The sequence below is a fragment of the Colobus angolensis genome, unplaced genomic scaffold (genome assembly GCF_000951035.1).
Source record: "Colobus angolensis palliatus isolate OR3802 unplaced genomic scaffold, Cang.pa_1.0 Scaffold178, whole genome shotgun sequence".
NCBI classification, from domain to species: domain Eukaryota; kingdom Metazoa; phylum Chordata; class Mammalia; order Primates; family Cercopithecidae; genus Colobus; species Colobus angolensis.
The window spans coordinates 1173769-1196703 of record NW_012114910.1 but is presented as its reverse complement, the minus strand read 5'-3'; positions in this window follow the sequence as shown (position 1 = coordinate 1196703).

Genomic DNA, 22935 nt, shown 5'->3' with positions numbered 1-22935 from the left:
TGTAGTACTGTGGCATGATCTCAGCTCACTGCAACCTCTGCCTCCCTGGCTCAAATGATTCTCCTGCCTCAGCCTTGCAAGTAGCTGGGACTACAGGTGCCTGCCACCACGCCCGGCTAATTTTTTGTATTTTTAGTAGAGAAGGGCTTTCACCATGTTGACCAGGCTGATTTCGAACTCCTGACCTCAAGTGATCTGCCCACCTTGGCCTTCCAAAGTGCTGGGATTTGTTACAGGCATGAGCCACTGCGCCTGACCTCACGTTACATTTAGTTCTCGTGTTTCTTAAGGCTCCGCTAGGCAGTGACAGTTTCTCAGTTATCGTTTTTGATGACACTGACAGTTTTGAGGAGTACTGGTTAAGTATTCTGAAGGATGCTTTTCAATTTGAGTTTGATAGTTTCCTCAATCAAACTGGAATAATGGGGTTTTGGGGGAGGAAAACCACATAGAGGAAGCGTATTTTTATCACATTACATCAAAGCTACATGCTGTTGATATGTTGACACTGATCATCTGGCTGCTTCTTGACTAAAACGTTACTCTTTTCTCCCTTTTCCAAACTGCATTTTTGAGCAGGAAGTTGCTGTGCAGTACACAGCAGTACTGATACTGAAAAGTGGGGAATTCAGCTTCACCTGTCTGAGGGTGAATAATGTATCTAAATTATGTTCAATTCTTCTGCCTGGAAGGTTTGTCTCTTTTTCTTTAATCATTTATATATTCAATCATGTATTTATATTGGCATAAACTCATGGATATTTATTTGTTTTCCATATTGAAAACTGTTAATTTGTACTAATCTATACAGCTTAAAAGCACTGAGACATTTTTATGAGTACCCAGAGCCAACATTCCACATAACTCCGTAGTCCACAGTACCACAGCACATCAAATCTGCTCACGATAACTTTACATCATAGCACACTGAAACATACCAAGGTATACTGGCCTGACTTCAGAAAATATTTGCAATTCTTCCTTCCCCCCATATTAGACTGATACATTTTTCATCCTCCTCTTTCCTTTTTCTCTGACTTTTTATTGCTGCACAACAAATTACCCCAAAACTTAGTGGCATAGTTCTGGCACTTGTTGTGTTCCTGAAATGGGATTCTGTGAATCTGGAATTCCAGCCGGGCACAGCAGAGATGACTTATTTCTGTCTCCCTGTATCTGCAACCTCAGCTGGAAGACTCAAAGCCTGGGCGGGGAGACTTTTATGTATACGGGTTGGAATTACCTGCAGCCTTGTTCACTTAGGTGTCTCACAATTCATGCTGGTTGTTAGCTGGGAACTCAGCTGAGTCTGTCATTTAGAACAGCTGTATCTACCCTCTCTGCATGGTTTGGGATTCCTCATAATGACAACTAGTTTGCAAAGATGAGCTTCTCAGAGAGAGAGAGACAGGCAGACAGGCAGACAGGTGGGAGAGGTGTCACCTTTCATAACCTAGCTAAGTTGTCACGTAGTGTCATTGATTTCCATGATACCTGATTAATTAAAGCAGTAACAAAAGTATACCCAGGTTCTGGGGGAGGAGACATAGATTTCACCTTTTGATGGACATAGGAAAATATGTGGGATTAAAAATAGTTTTATAGCCATTTTCAGAAAATAAAATCTAGCACTCCCTCTTAGAATTGCTTACTAGAACCATTTGGGTTCACTAGATGCTATAATTCTGATTTTATGGTGCCTATTGGCCAAAATGTCTCCAAACGCTTAACTCTTATTCAACCACCATTCCTTAGACTTGTGTCATTTTGTTTAATCCACTACCACACTGAACTAATCATGGACCCTCCAAGTCTTCCTTCAGTTTCTACCTGTATTACCCCACTGCACTGATGCCCTAGAGGGCTTCTTATCCAAGAACATCATCACAGCAAAAAAAAAAAAAAAAAAAAAAAGTCATTAGCAATAATTTAATAATTTTTAAATATAGCCAAAAATAAATGAGGGAATAGACTTTTATAAGTAGTTTTTAAGTGGAAAAATATCACCAACAAGTGGGAAAAAATGTCTCTTACTGACCAGAGAGGCACAATAGGCATGCAGTATTGGAGGATGATAAAGGAAACTTAACTGACCTTCACCCAGAAAACCCTACTGTGAGAAAATGAACTATTTAACTTATTGGCAAGAAGACGGCAATCTTGACACTATAATATTAATGGCTGTGTAAAATAAAATTGGCGTGAAACCGTGAACATACATAATCCAGACCAGTGAATTAATGCCAGTAAGAGGTTAGAATGCAAATCATTAGTTTCCCCAAAACCTCCAGCAAGTATATCACAAATAAAACTTATTTACATGGTTAGAGAATTAACCGTAAACTGCTTATATAAATCACAGGAGAAATGTCACTTTGTAAACGAAAGGTATTTAGCTGTATGGATATTCCTCTTGCCCAGTTTCTTTGCTTCCTACTGAAACTGAAAACACATGAAAAGCCTCCTGCTTCAGCAGTGATGCTCAATATTGCTAATGCTCCTATTGAAGTCAATTTTACTTTGAAGAATTTTAGAGAACTTCCAAATGCTGAATCTTCAAACTGCTTGAATGAGGACACATACACGAATCTGAAATAAACTCTGATGCTCAATTCACACATTAAAGACCTTCCTTCTTAATTTAGACTTACCTTATACCTCTGGATTCACTTTACTATGGCTGTTCCAAAATATATTTATTCTGTAATTTTTTACTAGTGGTTGATATTTCTTCAAAGTGTTTGTTAAAACTGTAAATTGTATACTTGTATATTTAAGCATTTGAAAAATAGTTTTCCTGAAGTTGTTATAGCCTGTAACAATTCCACCATGAGATATACACACATAGGCATGCACATGTATGCAGGCAAGTACGAGTGTGTGAGAGACTAAATATGTTTGTGTGTGAGCGTTTATACATACACTCCCTTTATGTTTATATGTACACATACAAAGAAATATAATACACATACATATATGTGTGTGTGTGAGAGAGAGAGAGAGACAGTAAGAGACACAGACAGAGTGAAGCTGGTAGAAAAGTAAAATAGCTTTGCTGGAGTTTTGTTCAGTATTTTTTTCTAGCTCATAGAATAATTCACAATGTAAGTATTAATATAGCCAACAAATTATTTAAGGTTTTTATTTCTAGAATATAATTTGTTCTTTATTGCATTGTGTGAATAAAGATTAATTTTAATAAAATATATGAAACTCCTTATAAATGAGGATATTGGCATAACATTGCCATAGATTCATGAAAAATGTCAAATTTGGGCCATATTATTATTGCAAATATTTTTATTTGAGATTCTTTGTTGGTGTATTCTGTCTCATTATTCAACCAAACGCATTCAATTTTTAAAATTCAAAGAACAGCCATCTGTTATGTTTTACTTCATAATATTTAAATCCCTTCATTATCCAATGAAATAAAATTCCTGTATAACAGTTGCAAAGTCTTTAAAGTGTATATTTTACAACCATTGATAGATTGTTTTTAACCTATCAAAATGTTATTATCTAATCTCAACTCATATTAAATATAGCAAACAACCATTTTCTTTAACATTCTTGTGTTCTAAATAATTTATATATTAGGTTGGTGCAAATGTAATTGTGGTTTTTCCCATTACATTCAATGGCAAAAAATGCAGTTACATTTGCACCAACCTAATAGATATTTTAAAACATGTGTACGTATGAATATAAATGTATACATGTTTTAGAATGGTTTGTATAAGAAAATCTAGTTAGGATTGAAAATGTCTAGTTAGGATTGATAATGCATTACATATGGTATATGTACTGATATGCATTTTTAAAATATTTTAAGCCTGGAAGTGCTTTGTGAAAAACCAATTGAGCTTCTAGAAGTTTCTCAGTCCACTGAACTTTTCCCCATCCTCTAGGGAACGTTTTAATTTGAAATATTTAGTAAGTTCAGTTTTATGACTGTGCCACAACATGAGCAATTTCATTGAAATAGAAAGTGAAGAATAAAAATATTCAATAATTATTTTATTGATGTGGAGGGAATGAATTATTCATGGTTTCAAAGTATCTGTGTATAATTCTAATTACCTGCTTTTAAAGGATATGAGATCCACTGAAAGTACATTAACAATTTTGATTGAACACCTGCTATCTGGTAGAATATAGCAGGCATTAGAACCAAAATCCACTGTTTGAGTGTGTATGAATGTGTGCAAATGTGTGCGTGTGTGTGTTTCTGATTTTTGGGGTGATCATTATATACTGTGCTTTGTTGGCATCTGATATCATGCTTTGATATGTTGTAAAAATAGGTCATTCAAGGTGATATAGCCAAATTATTCCAGACTCAAATGCATTATGCATTTTCTAACTATCTCTATTCATTTGTAGCTGTGACATACATTTTGAAGCATTAGAAATGCTTCCTGAGAAGGTTTCCTGAGACAAGGACTTGCTTATATACTTCTGCATTATTTTCAGTGACTAGTGGATAGAATTATTGTCCTATGTCTGCTATTATCCAGGGGTGAACCGAGGATTTTGGACTCAAGGTCCTCACCCCCATCTACACCTGTAGGTCAGCTGCTATCACAGTGGTAGCACTACCGTCCACCTAGTTAATTGGCCAAATTATTTAACTCGAAAATTTCAGGATCAAAGTTGGCTTAAGGAAGCTGGCAACACTGAATTAGGTGACAGTTCTGGGCAATCCTACTGCCTTTATTATTTTTAAAATTTCTTCCCTTTCTTCATATCCCTCTGCTGGTAGCCTAATTCGTTGGCATTTTCACGGGAATTTTACTGAAATTGCAGCCAGTCTCGCTATTCATGTTTCTTATCTATCACTTCTTTTTCATGTCATATTCAGGGTGATAATTTTGGTATAGTGGGCGCTTTTCATGCCATCCTCTTTTCTGAACCCTTGACATTGCAGAGTCCTGGCTTTAGGACAGTCTCTTAATGTGACTTACAATGTCTACAATGTCTTCTCTGATTTTTTTTTCTACGTCTCTGCCTTATTTCTCAGCACGTTTTCCCTTGAATTCTATGATCTCATTTTATCAAACATCTAGTTTTCCTGAGTGACCATACTTTCTTTTCGCTAGGCCCTTATACTGTTACTTCTTTCACTGTGAATACCTTACTTCTTACTCTCAACTAAAAAAAAAACAAAAATGCATTTGTCCAAATAGTAACTTGTCTGCAATTTGAATGATATCTAATAAATTAAATCAGAATTATGTGAAATTCAGATTCGGTTAAGTTTTAATAAAAGAAAAGATTACCAGTTTATCGTAGTTTATGTTTCTTGAATTTTCTCATAAATTATGTTTGTCCATATTTATAAACATAAGTGAATTCTTAAAAAAACTCCTCACTCTGTCTTTCTATCATGACAATATATCAGAACTATAATGAGACAGGGTGTGTAGTATTTTAGACACAGTTTTTATCGCTTCACTCTGAAAACAGTAAAGGTCCATCACTTTTCTCTAGGATAAAGCCACAAATGTTTCTTTCTCATAATTGGTCAAAAAAATAATTAATGAAAAATGTTTTAAAAAATACTCAGACTTTTAAGGGGAAGAAAACTTACGGGGGTAGGAGAAGAAAAGAAAGTCAAGAATACATCTGATGTTTACTCTATGAGTTGAAATAAAAAGAAACAAGTCAATATTTGGATCAACCTTTGGGGATATGCGACAAGGAAATATTGCACTCTTTGGTAAGGAAATGTACTTGTAAAATTTTATCTGACATTTCAACAATAGTGCTTCAGTAACAAAAACCTAGTCTTAGCATCTGCAACATTTATGTAGACGCTTTATATTTTTTTCTATAATTTTCACAACCATTTGGCAATTTAGAGGTGCATCTCCTTTTCCAGCTGTGAATCTGAGATTTTGCTTTATTAAGTCCCAAAGCCATGTGATAGAACCTAAACGTGAACCCAAGAAATATTTTCTTCCCTATTGCTCCATACAGCATTTTCCTTGACTGACCATATTACACAACCACACACACACATACACACACACACACACAGAATAAATAAGACATTGAATGATGAAATATTCAGAGGTAATATGTTAAATATTCTCTCAAAATAGCCAATAAACAGTTTAAAAAGGCAACCACTAACATATTCATCATACCCTATATTAATATTTTATGTTTCTACAATTCAATTAAATAAATTATTAGTAAATTTCGATTAGCTACCGGGTGCTTTTCATGTGAGAAAACAGGTGCTCAATAATCCTATTAATATTCTGGCATAGGTTCATCAGTATCGATATGTGTAGGTGTTTATCATGTTTTTTGTGGACTTTCTGAACTAAGTAGACTTAAATCACTACTTGTTTGTTGTAACTAGAATCAAATGTAATGATCCCTCTTCTGGTAGATACAAATAACACTGGGGGGAGGAAACAGGGATCATGGCAGCAGCAGGACTACGTCGCACCTCTGACTGGAAGAAAGTAGCATATGGAGGCTCACATTACGAATTTTTGCTTCAGAATAACTGTAGGAATAAATCAGGAAAACTGAGAGGACCCACAGACCTCATGAAAGAAGCATACTGCTCCTGCAAGACCAGGGAACACCTCAAATACCGTGGATGCCCACACTATGAAGGTGGGAGAGGAAGATCATCCACACTTGAACACATACCCCTACTGGGGAAACTGAAGACCTAGATTATGGGAGAAGATTTTGACCCTACCAGGAGCTGAGTCAATTTAGAGAGCTGAGTGAAATACAAGGATAGAGAAAGCAGTGGGCAAAACCCTGGTAGCTCACTGGGTTCCCTAGCAACCTGTTTCTGCCTGGCCTTACAGGGGTCCTCTGGGAGGGCTCCAGAGGTGCTGGGCAAAGCCCAAAGGGAGAAAGAAATCTCCAGCTGAACTTTGCAACAATTTGAACTTATGAAGAAGCCTCCTGGCCAGAACTCGGGGCAGGGCATGAATCTGGTGTGCAGACTCCACAGGCTGGGCAAGAAGGAAAGCCATATTTGCTTTCACAGCTGGGAGGTGGGTATCCTGGTGCAAACTCTCAGCCCTGCTTGCCCACTGCCTGGAAACAGACTCAGTGCTATTGTGGGGAATGTGGTGGGAGTAACACCAGCCCTTAGGATTGTGTGGGAGCTGGGTGAGGCCTGTGACTACTGGCTTTCCCCCACTTCTGTGACAACGTGCATGACAAAGCAGAGTCAGCCATAATCCTCCTAGGAACATAACTCCATTGACCTGAGAATCTCAACCCCATCCCCCATGGAAGCCACAGCAAGACCAACCCAAGGACAGTCTGAGCTCACACATGCCTAGCCCTGCCCCCACCCAGTGGTCCTTCCCTATCCACCCTGGTAACTGAAGACAAAGGTCAGATACTCCTGGGAATTCTAGGAACCTGCCCATCACCTGTTCCTCCCCATACCACTACAGCTGATGCTTTCTGGAAAGCGCCACCTCCTGGCAGGAGGCCAACCAGCCCAAAAGTAGTGCATTAAACCACCAAAGCTAAGAAACCTCACAGAGTCCATTTCACCCCCTTGCCACCTCCACTGAAACAGGAGCTGGAATCTATACCTGACAGACCACAGAGTGTTCACATCACAGGACTCTGTACAGACAACCCCCAGTACTGGCCCAGAGCCTGGTAGACCTGCTGGATGGCTAGATCCAGAAGACAGACAACAATCACTACAACTCAATTCCCATGAAACCACATCCATAGTAAAAGAGGGAGAGTACTACATCAAGGGAACACCACGTGGGACAAAAGAATCTGAACAACAACCTTCAGCCTTAGACCATCCCTCTGACAGAGCCTACCCAAATGAGAAAGACCCAGAAAACCAACTCTGAGAATATGATAAAACAAGGTTCTTTAACACCCCCCAAAAATTACACAGGCTCACCAGGAAACAATGCTCAGGAAACAATGGACATACTTACAGAAATGCAAAATATTCTGGAAAGTCTCAGGAATATGATTGAGCAAGTAGAAGAAATAAATTCAGAGCTCAGAGACAAGGCCTTTCAGTTGACCCAACCAACAAAGACAAAGAAAAAAGAATAAGAAAATATGAACAAAGCCTCCAAAGAAGTCTAGAATTATGTTAAATGACCAAACCTAGGAATAATCAGTGTTGCTGAGAAAGAAAACAAATCCAAAAATTTGGAAAACATATCTGAGGGAATAATTGAGGAAAACTTCCCCAGCCTTTCTAGAGACCTAAACATCCAAATACAAGAAGCACAAAGAACACCTGGGAAAATCATCATGAAAAGATTATTGTGTAGGCACATCATCATCAGGTTATCTAAAGTTAAGATGAAGGGAAGAATCTTAAGAGCTGTGAGACAAAACCACCAAGTAACCTATAAAGGAAAACCTATCAGATTAACAGAGATTTCTCAGCAGAAATCCTACAAGCTAGAAGGGATCGGGGCTCATCTTCAGCCACCTCAAAAAAAAAGAGAAAATTCAGCCAAGAATGTTGTATTCAGCAAAACTAAGCTTCATATATGAAGGAAAGATACAGTCTTTTTCAGACAAACACATGCTGAGAGAATTTGCAACTACCAAGCCACTACTACCAGAACTGCTAAAAGCAACTCTAAATCTTGAAACAAATCCTGAAAACACATCAAAACAGAACCTCTTTAAAGCATACATCTCACAGGACCTATAAAACAGAAATACAATTTAAAAAACAAAAACAAAAAACAAAAAACAAAGGTATACAGGCAACAAAAAACACGATGAATGCAACAGTACCTCACATTTCAATACTAACATTGAATTTAATAGCCTAAATGCTCCACTTAAAAGATACAGGACTGCAGAGTGGATAAGAACTCACCAACCATCTGCTGCCTTCAAGAGACTCACCTAACACATAAGGACTCTCAGAAACTTAAAGAGGTGGAAAAAAGACATTTCATGCAAATGGACACCAAAAGCAAGCAAGAGTAGCTATACTTATATCAGACAAAACAAACTTTAAAGCAACAGCAGTTAAGAAAGACAAAGAGGGACATTATATAATGATAAAAGGCCTTGTCCAATAGGAAAATATCACAATCCTAAACATATATACATCTAACACTGCAGCTCCCAAATTTATGAAATAATTACTAATAGACCTAAGAAATGAGATGGACAGCAACAGAATAATAGTGACAAATTTTAGTACTCCACTGTCAGCACTGTCATCAAGACAGAAAGTCAACAGAGAAACAATGACTTTAAACTATACCCTGGAACAAATGGACTGAACAGATCTATACAGAACATTCTATCCAACAACTGCAGAATATACGTTCTGTTCAACAGTGCATGAAACTTTCTCCAAGACAGACCATAGGATGGGCCAAAAAATGAGCCTCTGTAAATTTAAGAAAGTTGACATTTTATCAAGCACTCTCTCAGACCACAGTAGAATAAGACTAAATACCAACCTCCAAAATGATGCAAATACATAGAAATTAAATAATGTCCTCCTCAACTATAATTGGGTCCAAAATGAAATCAAGATGAAAATTAAAAAATTCTTCAAACTGAACAACAATAGTAACACAACTTATTAAAACCTCTGGGACACAGCAAAGGCAGTGCTAAGAGGAAAGTTCATAGACCTAAACTCCTACATCAAAAAGTCTGAAAGAACACGGACAATCTAAGGTCACACCTCAAGGAGCTACAGAAACAAGAACAAACCAAACCTGAACCCAGAAGAAGAAAGGAAATAACCAGGATCAGAGCAGAACTAAATGAAATTGAAAAAACAAACAAACAAAAATCCATACAAAAGAGAAATGAATCAAAAAGCTAGTTCTTTGAAAAGATAAGTATAATTGATAAATTATTAGCAAGATTAACCAAGAAAAGAGAGAAAATGCAAATAAACTCAATAAGAAACGAAATGGGAGATACTACAACTGACACCACAGAAATGCAAAAGATTATTCAAGTCTACTATAAACACCTTTATGCACATAAACTAGAAAACCTAGAAGACATGGAACAATTCTTAGAAAGATACAACTCTCCTAGCTTAAATCAGGAAGAATTAGATAACCTGAACAGATCAATAACAAGCAGTGGGATTGGAATGGTAATTTAAAAATTACTAACAAAGCAAAGTCTAGGACCAGACGGGTTCACAACAGAATTCTACCAGACATTTAAAGAATAGGTACCAAACCTATTGACACTATTCTACAAGATAGAGAAAGAAGGAACTCTCCCTAAATCATTTTATGAAGCCATTATCACCTTGAGACCAAAACCAGGAAAGGACATAACTAAAAAACGAAAAAGTATGTATATACAGACCAATATCCCTGATGAACATAAATGCTAAAATCCTTAACAAAATACTAGCTAAGCGAATCCAAATTCCCTAACGTTGCATTTCTCCAAATACATACCCATGATTGTATTAAAATAAGAAAACCCTAGTTTGGGGCATATGCTTATGTGATTATGTGTAAATAATTTAAACATTTCTATATCATTTTCCTTCCTTCAAATTGAGCAATTTCAAATAAAGGAATGTTTAACTACATTATGGTCTACTCACATATAAAGCATATCTTATACTGATGCTATTGAAGAGCTCATAAAAATCCACTTTATTATTTTGCATTTAAAAACATAAATATATGTATACTTTCATTGGTAAATATTATAAAACATTAGCTATTATGTCATTGTATGATGGACTTACAGACTTTTTGAAATTATTTTTAAACAATCGAAGTAGAGTTTTTAGTAAATATCCATTTTTAATTAATAATCTTTTATTACTTAAATATAAATTTAAAATTTTCAATTTTAAATTGAAGCTCAAGGGTACAATGAGGAAATTTTATTGTATGATACAAATAATCATAAAAAGTAATACAAACACAAATTTTAAGGATTGTCATAGAAAGGTATCTTTATTCATGTTGTCATAATCATTGTAATTTCCTGGAATTATATATTATCTCATGGATGATATGGCCCTAAAGTTAAAGCTCTTAGGCTTCAGGCTTCAAAATAGTTAGTATTGAGAGTATCACAAAGGCCAGGGGAAGTCATGGAGACTTCTTAATTAAAGTAATTAAAAATCCAGTTAATGAGCAGCTTCTTATTACAAGAATATGGAAAATAGATGATCTCTTATAGCCACTATTTCTATTTCTATGTCACTCTATCTCTTTGAAGCTATATATATATATATAATTGAAAATTTGTTACTTGTCATCCCACATCTCCAGAACATAGCTATTCTACTGCTTCGGGAAGTAAAGTTGGATGAAATTCAATAAATTTGCACAAATTCCTTGAGTTTTTCTGTATTCACATTTACAATAATGTCTTTTTCGTATGGAAGAAAATTCTAAGTATAAAACAGAGTTTTAATTTTATTTTAAGTGTTTTAATTCTGAAGCATTTCAAATTAAAAAAAAGTAACAGAGATAACCAGAAGAAATATTATGCAAGTTACATATGTGCTTTCAAATTTTCAAATAGTCACACTTTTTATTTTCTTAATAAAAAGAAACAAGTAAAATTACCTTTAATAAAATACTTTATTGATCCAATGTTAAAAAATTATAATTTTGACATTTTGACTTTTCAACCATCTCCATCAATGTAAAACTATTAAGATGTGTCACATTTTTTGTACTGAGTCTTTGAAATCTGACATGCATTTTACTCTTATAATTTATCTCACTTTGGACTCGTCACATTTTATGTACTCAATAGTCACATGTGGCTCATGACTACAATATTCACCAGCACAGAATAATACAAACTCATAGTCTTCATCCATCACATAGATTTTAAAAACAAATAAATAAATATTATATAACAAATATATAATTTCATAAATATAATGTTACAAATATATATATAATATATAAATATATTTCTTGAGAGAGAGAGGTTCTTGCTCTGTCACCCAAGCTGGAGTTCAATGTTGATCATAGCTCACTGCAGCCTTGAGACCCTGTGCTCAATGTCACTGCAGCACTGAATACCTGTGATCAAGCATTCCTCCCGTCTCCGCCTCCTGAGTAGCTAGGACTACAGGTGTGCGTCACTACACCGGGCTAATTTTTGTTATTTTTATTTTTCTTGTATAGAGGGAGTGCCTCATTATGTTGTTCAAGTTGGTCTTGAACTCCTGGCCTCAAGCGATCCTCCCACCTCAGCCTCCTAACATGTGAAATTATAGGTGTGAACTACCAAGCTCAGCCTAAGCCTAAAATATTTTAATTCTTTGAAGAAAAATATGTGAAGAAAGAAACGGCAAAATGTTAACACACTGCAAATAAAAGGGAAGCCATCAACCACCTGGCTCTGGCAAATGCAACAAACTGCATTTTTATCTCATCCTTTCAGTAGTTAATAAGTACCTTGACATTCATGTATCCTTTCATTTTAAAAAAATATTCAGAATGTATTGTGGTCTTGTTTTAAATTTTAAGCGATATTGGCATTGTTATTCTTGTGGTGTTTCAGTAAGAATAATTTCACCTGTAAGGCTCAGAAAAGCTAAACTCTAGCTGGCTATTTCAATCAGAGATTCTTCCCTCTGAAAAACTGTTCACATGGCTTGAAGTCCTAAGGTAAGGCAAGTTTAAGTAGGTTTATTTAACAGCTCACTTTCATTTTCAGAATCACATTTTGTTTTCTCTTCTTCGAAGTCTAAAACTTTGATGATGTCTAAAGTGTTGCCAGCTGTGTCCTGAGTGAAGAAAGTACGATGGGTGGTGGCAGCTGAGCCTATAGCATCCCTTGTGAAGGTCTGACAGTTGAGGAAAGATAGCTTCTTGGGACTTTCTCTCGGCAGAGCAAGAACTCTCCAGAATACTGCAGCACACCCCACCTCTCATTTCATTTGCCATGATTTGTTCACATCAGCTTTCTGAGCATATCGTTGCCAAGCAGAAATATTACACCCTTAGTTTGATCAGGTTCTTTTTGAGGCTGACAGACATAAAAACAGGCACATTGTTATTAATCGGGAGAGTGATGAAAGCGTTTCTGAGGAGGTCATGATGATGTCCACCACTATGTAATGAGAGTCCGGACTTTCTACTTTTCAACCGCCTCCATCAAAACAATGGTGTATACTCAGTCTCCAGTTGTTAAAACAACAACAAAAATAAGCATTGTTTTCATCCAACTCCCAGAAAAGAGACAGTGCTAATTCTTGTGAATCTATTCTCTAATTACAAAGTAACCAAAATTTTACATAATAACAATGTAACATTTGGGTTATCACACTTGATTAGGTTAAAAAAAGACTTTAAAGAATGAATACTTAACGACAGAGTCTTCTACAATTTATCTTTTCAATCATTTTGTCTGAATCTATGCATTTCCATCTTTATGCCTTTGCTTATGCTATTTTCACCCTCAGTATCATTTCTGTTTGGTTTTATCAGAATTTTATAAGTATTTTGAGATCCAGGTAGAATGACAGCTCCCTTAGGAAGATATTTCAGTTGTAAACAATGAAATTTTTCTCCCAGAACACATTGCTAATACTTCTTTTTTAATGGTTTACTATAATTTTGGGCAGAATGTGAAGTTGGGCATTTGAACGTTGAACATTTTTTAAATTTTCCTACTAGAGAAATTGTCTCCTTTCTCAAGTTGCTACCTGTGAGATTATTCATATTTCAATCCACCATGTCTACTCAAACATGGTAAACTTCTACTAAATATCTTCTGAATAAATGGGGTTCAACATGAAAATGTAATGATCAATGGAAAAAAATGACACTTCTCTCTCTCTTTCTCTCTTTTTCCCTCTGTCTATCTCTCACAAATGACAAGTAATCCCGGTAAAATCATGAGACCCAGATGTGAACTGAGAGTTCCAGTTGCATTTGAATTTAGTGATACTTCTTATGGGTTATTTTCGGGAATTATTGAAAGTCATGATATTGCAAGAAAAGTGCAAGTAAGATCTAGTTTAATAAAGCCCTGTGCATAATTTCTAAACTGGTTAGTCAGTTAATTCGCTTTTGAAATTTGAGAACCAGTGATGAAGTCCTGATAACTGATCACTTGAAGACTGAACTTTGAAATTTGGATTTATTTCACTGTTTAAGAGGGGAACTAATGAGCAAGGTAATTAAAGAAGAAGGCAATGTGTTGAAGGTAATGTGTCACTGCTCATTTTATCCCAACTGGCTTTAAAATAGAGGTAGAAAATGGTGTTATAAATACTTTATTGGCTTTCCATACCCTAAAAGCCCAATTCATATCAATCATTTCATTAATTAAGGCAGTGATAGAAAAAAAGTCATTTAAAAAGGTAATTGTCTAATTTTGTTCTCTTGTCACAGAATTTACAAAATATAGTATTTCAATAACACCATCTACATTGCCCTTAGTCTATCAAGTAATCATTATATAAAATATAAACTGGCAGAAAAATAAAATTTGAATAATGCAATGTTTAAAATTTAAGGCATACATGAAAAAAAAATAGCATACATTTTCAAAATAGTAACTAGCTTTTTAAAAACACGTGAACAAAGAGCAAGTGCGAATGGGAGCAGATAACCAGCATTGAACCTTCTTTTTGGCCTATGCCTTGGGCTGGCATGATAGGCAAAGGCTTTCTTATGAGGAAGATAGCAAGTATTGCTGACTTCTATCCAAACCACTCTGCTCTGTTTACATTCTTCATTCTCCAACCCTCCCGTTGGCAATGTTTACCATTTTATTTTCCCCAGTCTGCGATTAACCTCTTTGACACATAATTGGCATTTCCCAGTTCCTGGGACCACAATTGGCTCACCAGAATTAGTGAAAGCTGCCCTTCCTTACCCCACCTGGAAACAGCACAATGAGTACATGCTTAGTGCAAATTAGATAACAGACACCCCTTCCTGCAAGTGAACCTAGCCCTGCTGTAACCCGTGTTTGACCCATTTCCAAGGGTCCTTAGATAACGAACCATCTAAACATGTATGTAACAACCTTGCTAGTTCCTGATCCTTATCTATATAACCTTTGCTGTAGAATGTGAATTGTTCCTTTCGGATAAGACACGTTCATAGATGAAATGACTTCAGCTGCTGTTCTAGGCTAGCTATTGCACAGATATGCACATTTTTTTTTCCTAAATCATTTTTCCAAATCTGGCTCTCAAATGTTCTTCTTTCCTGCTTACATTCCCCTAAATACAAAATTATATCCTCTAATTTCTCTATTTGTTCCATCTGTTGAGTAAACAAGAATATTTCCTATTGATATCTTTATACAGAAAAAAATTTATAGCAACACTTATACCAAAATGTTAACAGTGTTTCTTTTGTTGGTGGCTTTTCTTATTAATTTTTAAAAAATTTTTTCTTTAATGGACATGTGCAAATTATGTAATGCCTTTACAAAAACTCTTCTCAGTTTAAGAAAGTAAATAAATAATAATCATTTTTAAATGCTTACTGCTCTCTTTGAACTCAAAACAGTTTTATTATTATTTTAATTGTAAAACTCTAAAATTTAGAAGTAGAGGTACAGTTGTTAAAATTACAGGTATGACCTCAGGCTACATCAACCTGAGCATGGAGTTGAGGTGCACTCCAATAAAGGTATGGAAAAGGAGGTTTAAAAAACATATATTATCCCAGTCAGAACTGGGGGAGTCACACAACCTGAGAAGAAAGAGAGGAATTATTTCTTTTTTGGCAGAAAATTTATGTCTGCTGATATAAGTCGGCCATTATCTAAACTACCACTCTGGCATTACACTGGACAAAAATTAATAAAATATTTTTCTTATTACAACACTCTTGACAAAAAAAAAATAAACAACAAAGAACCTGTCTTACCTCTCCCCCAATACTGAATTGCAGGTTTTTCCTCCACTAGCTCTTAAAAATTAGAGATAGTGAGAGGGAACAAATTCTCATAGATGGGTGCCACTCTTAATCAGAGTCAAACCTTGGAAGCTGTTTCAAATGAACTCTTTTCACAGTTTTCAGCAGTTTTGTGCGGCATGCACATGCTTTGTCTGACATTTTCATACATAATGTTGTGTGGTCCTTCGTCTTGAAACACCACTTGTTAAATACCTATGGTTTGCTGGATAATGTGGTGACTAACGTTTCTGGAGGACCTCATAGGATAGTGGAGAAACAGACATGTAACAATGCCAATCATATTAACCACAGTAAATACCATGACAGAGGAAATGAATAGGTCACATTGGGAGTTGAGAAAATGGAAGTCACAGTTCTTTTCTTAATACCACTTAAGCACTTGTGGGGAAGACGGGGATTAGACACATGAGAGCACAATCAGCTTCTGCATCTTTTGTGCTGAGATTACAGTGCAGTGCCATTGTTTCCTTGTATCCTCATCCAAAGGCTCATGGCTAATTTATATGCTTGATTGAAAGGCAGCAAAAGCTTGTGCATGCATGCAATGGATAAAAGCCTAGTGTTGCCGAGAACAAAACGAAACGAAAAACACCAAACCAAATAAAGTAAAATAAGAAAGAAAAGAAGGAAGAAAGGAAGAAGGAAATCAGAGCCTTACAGTAGACACAAAAGCTTAGCTCTGCAAGAATGTTAAACCCTATTTTATTTCTCTGTCACTGAATTTAAAATGAGATTGGAGAAGGACTGTAAGTGTTGAGAAGAGTGAAGCAATTTCAAGTGACAGAGTTCAAAAGAGGTGGTTATGCATTTCTAAATGGGTACTGAATCTCCTTTAGAGATATTTTACACTTAGAAATAAAGAGTTCAGTTGAGACGGTCGCCTAACTTTCTGGAAAAAATGGCCTATGCAAATTGACCGTATCTTTTACTGAAAGCCACGATCATAGTAATTCTAGGTTTCATTCATTTAACATTCCACAAATATTTATGGAATGTCTACAGTGTGCTAGGGGCAAGGACAACGAAGCATAATATTTCAATATATCTGTGTAATTACCTCCAAATTGTATATGTTAATGAATAACTCTCAACAGCTATAGACAAAAATGCTAATACTGATTTTAAATGTATATTTTCATATATGTGTATATATGTATGTACATATTATGTATTATATATGTATATGTTATATATCTCAGATAAAAGACTGGCCATATGATTTTATAAGCAATAATTTCCAGTAGAAAATGACAAAAATGACTTATAGAAGGGTATCTAAAGAAAATCATGTGTTCTTTTGCCAACATCCCAAAACAGATGTTGTTTTGTACTATGACTTAATAACCTATTTAATAACTGTGAGAGGTATATAGAAAAAACTGCCATGACTATGAAAGTAAATATACAGAATTAACCTACAACTAAGTCCTCAATTATGAATCCCATTAAAATTTTTTGCCAACTGCAATTGTCTGCTAAGTTTTACCTTCATTTTACTCTCAAAATAGTGTAGGGGTTAGGAAGAGTCAACATTCTTATCAATATTTTACATACATTTTGAGTTCTGAATGGTAAGACGTTTATCATTATTTCTAACTAGCATTCTTGCCTCTTTGGGCTAGTACAAAAATCATCACTTTTACTTTGGGATGTCACCCCTACCCCATTCCTTTCCACCATCCTTTCACTCATATATTATCTCTGTCCAAAAGGTCCTTGTTTCATTACCTTGTTTCAATTTTTGTCCTACCCAGACACTGAAGTCATTTACTTATTGACGAATTGGAATATTTTATTCCCTGTCAACAATGATTGTGTCAGAGATAGACACATGATTGACCACTCATGGTGTTCCATCACATTTATTACAGAGATACTGTGAAAGAGGTCTTTATTTCAGGAATTGCAAGCTCCGAGAACTAGATAAGTCAAAACCTGCCAGCAGAACACAATATCTGCAGAATGAATTCATACCAGTTGCAAGTGATACAACTGGTACTATTTCAAATGTATAGAGATAATGCTTGCAAGTGGATCAGAACATGATATAGGAACACAATTTTGTACTGTTCATCTCTTAACTCTACTTCTCTTTGTGTTGGATCTATTGTCAAGCAACTCTCCCTTTCTCCTTGGTGGCAAAATCACTGTCAACGGTTTTATACTTTTTATCCCATTTTCTCAGCATCCCTCAAAGAAAGAACATTTATCTTCCTAGCATTTTCAAGTTGGGCCTCAAAATTGAATCTCATAGCCCTGCCTTAGAAAACATTTTTATTCCAGAACCAATCACTGTGGGTGAAGGCTTGAAATAACATATAGATTTACTATATTCAAATTAAGTGTCCACTCTTGATTCTGGAGTTTGAGCTCAACCTCACTCAAACCACATGGATAGTGGTAATTTCCAGAATCTAAAAATGGTGCCCTTTCCAGATAAAAGGAAAAGGGGTAGTGTCCTGACAGAAATAACTTTAGTCCATGTCAGAAATCAATTCAAAAAAGAAATATGTAGAAAGAGACTCTGAATTTTGCAACAGGTGACCCTGGATTCAACTATATTTAAAATTGTTTATGTGTCAATGATTTGATTTTCTTTGAGCTGATTTGAATCAGGTTTTTATCATCAGAAATCTAGAAGCTTCTTTGATGTAGGGCTGAAAAGGAGATACACGCCAATAGGGTACTTAGGTTCAGAGATGTAATTTATTTGTTTTTATTCATACAGAAAAGCAGTGCTGTGGTTAGCCTTTGTTTTGCAATTTATTTTTGCTGCTCAATGTGCATCCTGCAGCTGCCCCAATTGTATTTTATGTAACATTATATTATATGTATTCAGTTTTTATTACATCGACTTATATGATTTACTCTCATTTTTTTTCCTTTTTGAAATGATATCTGCCCCAGTAAACTCATATTACCCTCTCTTCTGACTCATTTGACAGTAATATTCCAAACTCAAACCCTAAAAAATGGAGATAGTGAAGGAAAAGGGAAGAGACTTAAAAAAAAACAAAAAAACAAAAAAACAACAAAAAAACCTCACTTTATTTGTTATATCAAAATTGCTACTTGGAAACAATTGCATTTTTCTTTTTAGTGAATATTCTTTCCACAGGTCTTAGGTAGGGTTTCCTAGAAAAAGACACTGAGATGAGAATTAGTGTCCAAAGGACGTGTTAAGAAAATGCCTCTGGCCGGATGCAGTGGCTTATGTCTATAATCCCAGCACTTTGGGAGGCTGAGACAGGTGGATCACCTGAGGTCGGGAGTTCGAGACCAGCCTGACCAACGTGGAGAAGCCCGGTCTCTATTAAAAATACGAAAATTAGCTGGGTGTGGTGGCACATGCTTGTAATCCCAGCTACTCGGGAGGCTGAGGCAGGAGAATAGCTTGAACCTGGGAGGCGGAGGTTGCAGTCAGCTGAGATCGTGCCACTGCACTCCAGTCTGGACAACAAGAGCAAAACTCTGACTCAAAAAAAAAAAAAAGAAAAAGAAAAAAGAGGAAGAAAATGCTCCCTAGAAAAACCAGTAAAGAAATAAGTAAAACAGGACAGGGAAAGGAATAAAGGCAAGAAGAGATTCAATTCAGGCAGTCCCAGTCCCAGCCGGACCCTTCAGGGAAGCTCTGAAGGATAAATTGTATCTCAGAATTATCCCAACTGGAAGAAAGGGAGCTGGGTGTCAATAATACTTTTGTATCAACCAGTCATTGACTAAGAGCAACGCCTCACTGGGATGCTTCCTGCTATGTAAATTTCCAGACAGGTCTACCTTTGTAGATGAGGATGACAGATTGCCTCCAGTCATTCCAGGAAACCCTCTGAATAGCCAGACACAGACATCAGAAGCAAAAGTACCTATAAGCTAGAGGAGAGGACCACAAAACCAAGAAAGTATTTTATATATATATATGAAAAACTTTAAACAAATTCTGAAGACACTACCTCAGTGTACAATGTCAGACGGCCGCACAACTCCTCTTGCTTTATTCAGGGCACAAAGCTTTTGGATACGTGAAATGAGTCAACCTTTTAGAGAGATTGCTGATGAAGGATATCTCAAATAAAGGTGTTTTCAGAGCTTCAACCATACCCTTGGTTCCTTTACTGAGCTCAGCTTGTGTGAATTCCCTGGGAGAGTGGTGGGGCAATTCTAATTCCCACCTTCAGAACATTCCTGTAGATGTCACTTCGTGTGGCTTCAAGTTAAGAGCCCAGTGAAGGCTCTCGAAGATCCGAAGATTAAATGCACAACCCTCTGCATTAAGAAACACACACACACACACACACATATAAATATTACTGGGTTTCCATTTTTTCTGGTCGTCTTTCTACTGCCATCTCCATCCACTACTTCTTGTTGCTCCCCTTTTTAATACTAAAATTTATCTTTAAGCTTGCCTTGGCTTTTTTCCCCTGAGTCTTCCTAGAGCCTCTAAATTCTCTGTGACACATGTTTATACAATACGGTACGTGTATTTACATTTATAGGTATTAAAACAATATATTTTACCAATAAAAATGTTGGCATGCATAAGAGTGATATAAATGAGAAAAAGTCATATCAAATCTAGGCTTGTGGGAAGGGAGGAACACAAAGATTGGAAAAAGAAGATGACAGTCATAATATATCTTTTTTTTTGTTTTGAGATGGGGTCTCACTGTGTTGCCCAGGCTAGAATGCAGTGGCATGACCTTGGCTCACTGCAACTTCAACCTCCTGAGCTCAAGTAATCCTCCCACCTCAACCTCCGGTGCAGCTGGGACTACAGGTGCATGCCACCATGCCTGTTTAATTATATCTATAGGTATATCTATCTATCTCTATCAATTTATATCTCTCTATATAGATACAGATTTTGTTTTTTGTTTTTGTAGAAATAGTGTTTCTTTATGTTGCTCAGGCTGTTCTTGAACTCCTGAACTCAAGCCATCTGCCTGCCTTAGCTTCCCAAACTGCTGGGATTACAGGCAGGAGTCACCACATGCAGCCCTGATACACTGTTTTTAAAATAAAACTTTTATTTAAATATATCTGTAGAAAATTGTAAAAGTGAGAAGTGTAGATTTGAGAAGATTATCACAAATCTGACGTAGCCATTTAGGCAAAAAATGCTATTAAAAGTAAAAAATATTAGCACCACTAAAGTCCTTCTTATGACCCTCTTCATTATTTTCTCTTCTCTTTAACAGTGTTGTTTAAAGTACTACACTATGTATTTTATATACAATACAATATTACTTTACAGAGAGGTACACGTATACTTACATACTTTATATATACAAACATCATGTGCACATATATGTACACAAATACCTGTATTTTTGTTTTATAAATCAGTATCTGTTTGTTAGACATTTGAAGATATTAACTACATTGCTGTCTAATTCCCTTTATCTTGAATGAGAAGAAAAAATCCATTTTACTGTTGTTCTTTGAAGGTTACCCTTATGATTTTCTCGTTGTCTTTTATTTTCCTAAAGATGCTGTAATCTTGGAGTGCACTCAGATGACTTAGAATTAGTAAGAGTACTTGAATATAGGTGTGAATATCTTTTATCAGTTTTGGAAACCCGTTAACCACTATCTCTTATGCCCTTTCCCCAATTTTCCACTATTCATTCTCATTTTATGCTTGAGTTTGGTCTTTTTCTGGCATTTTTAAATATCACTAATTTTCTCTGCAGGATTACCTATATGTTTTCAAATTATTTAAGACATTTTAATTTTTGTTCCATGGACATTTATTTTGGATTTTAAAATTTTTTGGATTTTTCATTTTTTTGTTTTTTTTAGTATATTCATTAAAAGTATTTTAATTTTATTATCTTGATCAACTGTGATTTCATTCTTATTGTCTATTTTTTCTCCAGAATGTGGTAATATATTTTAATATGTCTGGTGATCATTTTATTTTAATTTTAAGTTCCAAGTTACATGTGCAGGATGTGCAGATTTGTTACATAGGTAAACACGGGCCATGGTGGTTTGCTACACCTATCAACTCATCACCTAGCTATTAAGTTCAGCATGCATTAGCCATTTTTCCTGATATTCTCCCTTTCCCCATTCCACCTGCAGGCCCCAGTGGGTGTTGTTCCCCTCCCTGTGTTCCCCTCCATGTGTTCTCATTGTTCAGCTCTCACTTCTAAGTGAAAACATGGGGTGTTTGGTTTCCTGTTCCTGCGTTAGTTTGCCTAGGATAATGGCTTCCAGCTCCATCCATGTCCCTGCAAAGGTCATGATCTCATTCCTTTTTATGGCTGCATAGTATTCCATGGTGTATATGTACCACAATTTCTGAATGCAGAGTTTATTTATCTTCAATCTTTGAGGCTACTGACCTTTGGATGGGTTTTTTGTGGGAACTTTTTTGATGCTGTTGTTGCGTTCTGTTTGTTTGTTTTTCTTTTAACAGTCAGGCTCCTCTTCCGTAGGGCTGCTGCAGTTTGCTGGGGGTCCATTCCAGACCCTGTTTTCCTGGGTCCCTCCCACCCCTGGAGGCATCACTAGTGGAGGCTGCAAAACAGCAAAGATGGTTGCCTCCTCCTTCCTCTGGGAGCTCCATCCCAGAGGGGCACTGACCTGATGCCAATGGGAACGCTCCCATATGAGGTATATGGTGACCCGTGTTTGGGAGTTTTGTCCAGTCAGGAGGCACGGGATCAGGGACCAGCTTAATGAAGCACTCTGGCTGCCTCTTGGTGGAGGGGGTGCACTGCACTCAGGGGAATCACATTTATCTGGATTGCTGGGATTCCTCAGAGCCAGCAGGGGAAAAGACTAAGTCCACTGATCCGCACGGACCGTGGTCATCCCTTCCCCCAGGGGTTTCATCCCAGGGAGAACAGAGTTCTATCCATAACCCCCTGGCTGGAGTTGGTGAAATTCCTGCAGGGAAGCCCCACCCAGTGAGGAGGGATGGGGCCGGGTCCAGCCTAAAGAGGGAGTCTGGCCACCATCTGCCACAGTCTCTGTGTTGCACTGTGAGGAATTTCTTCTGGGTCCAAACCACCCAGTTTTC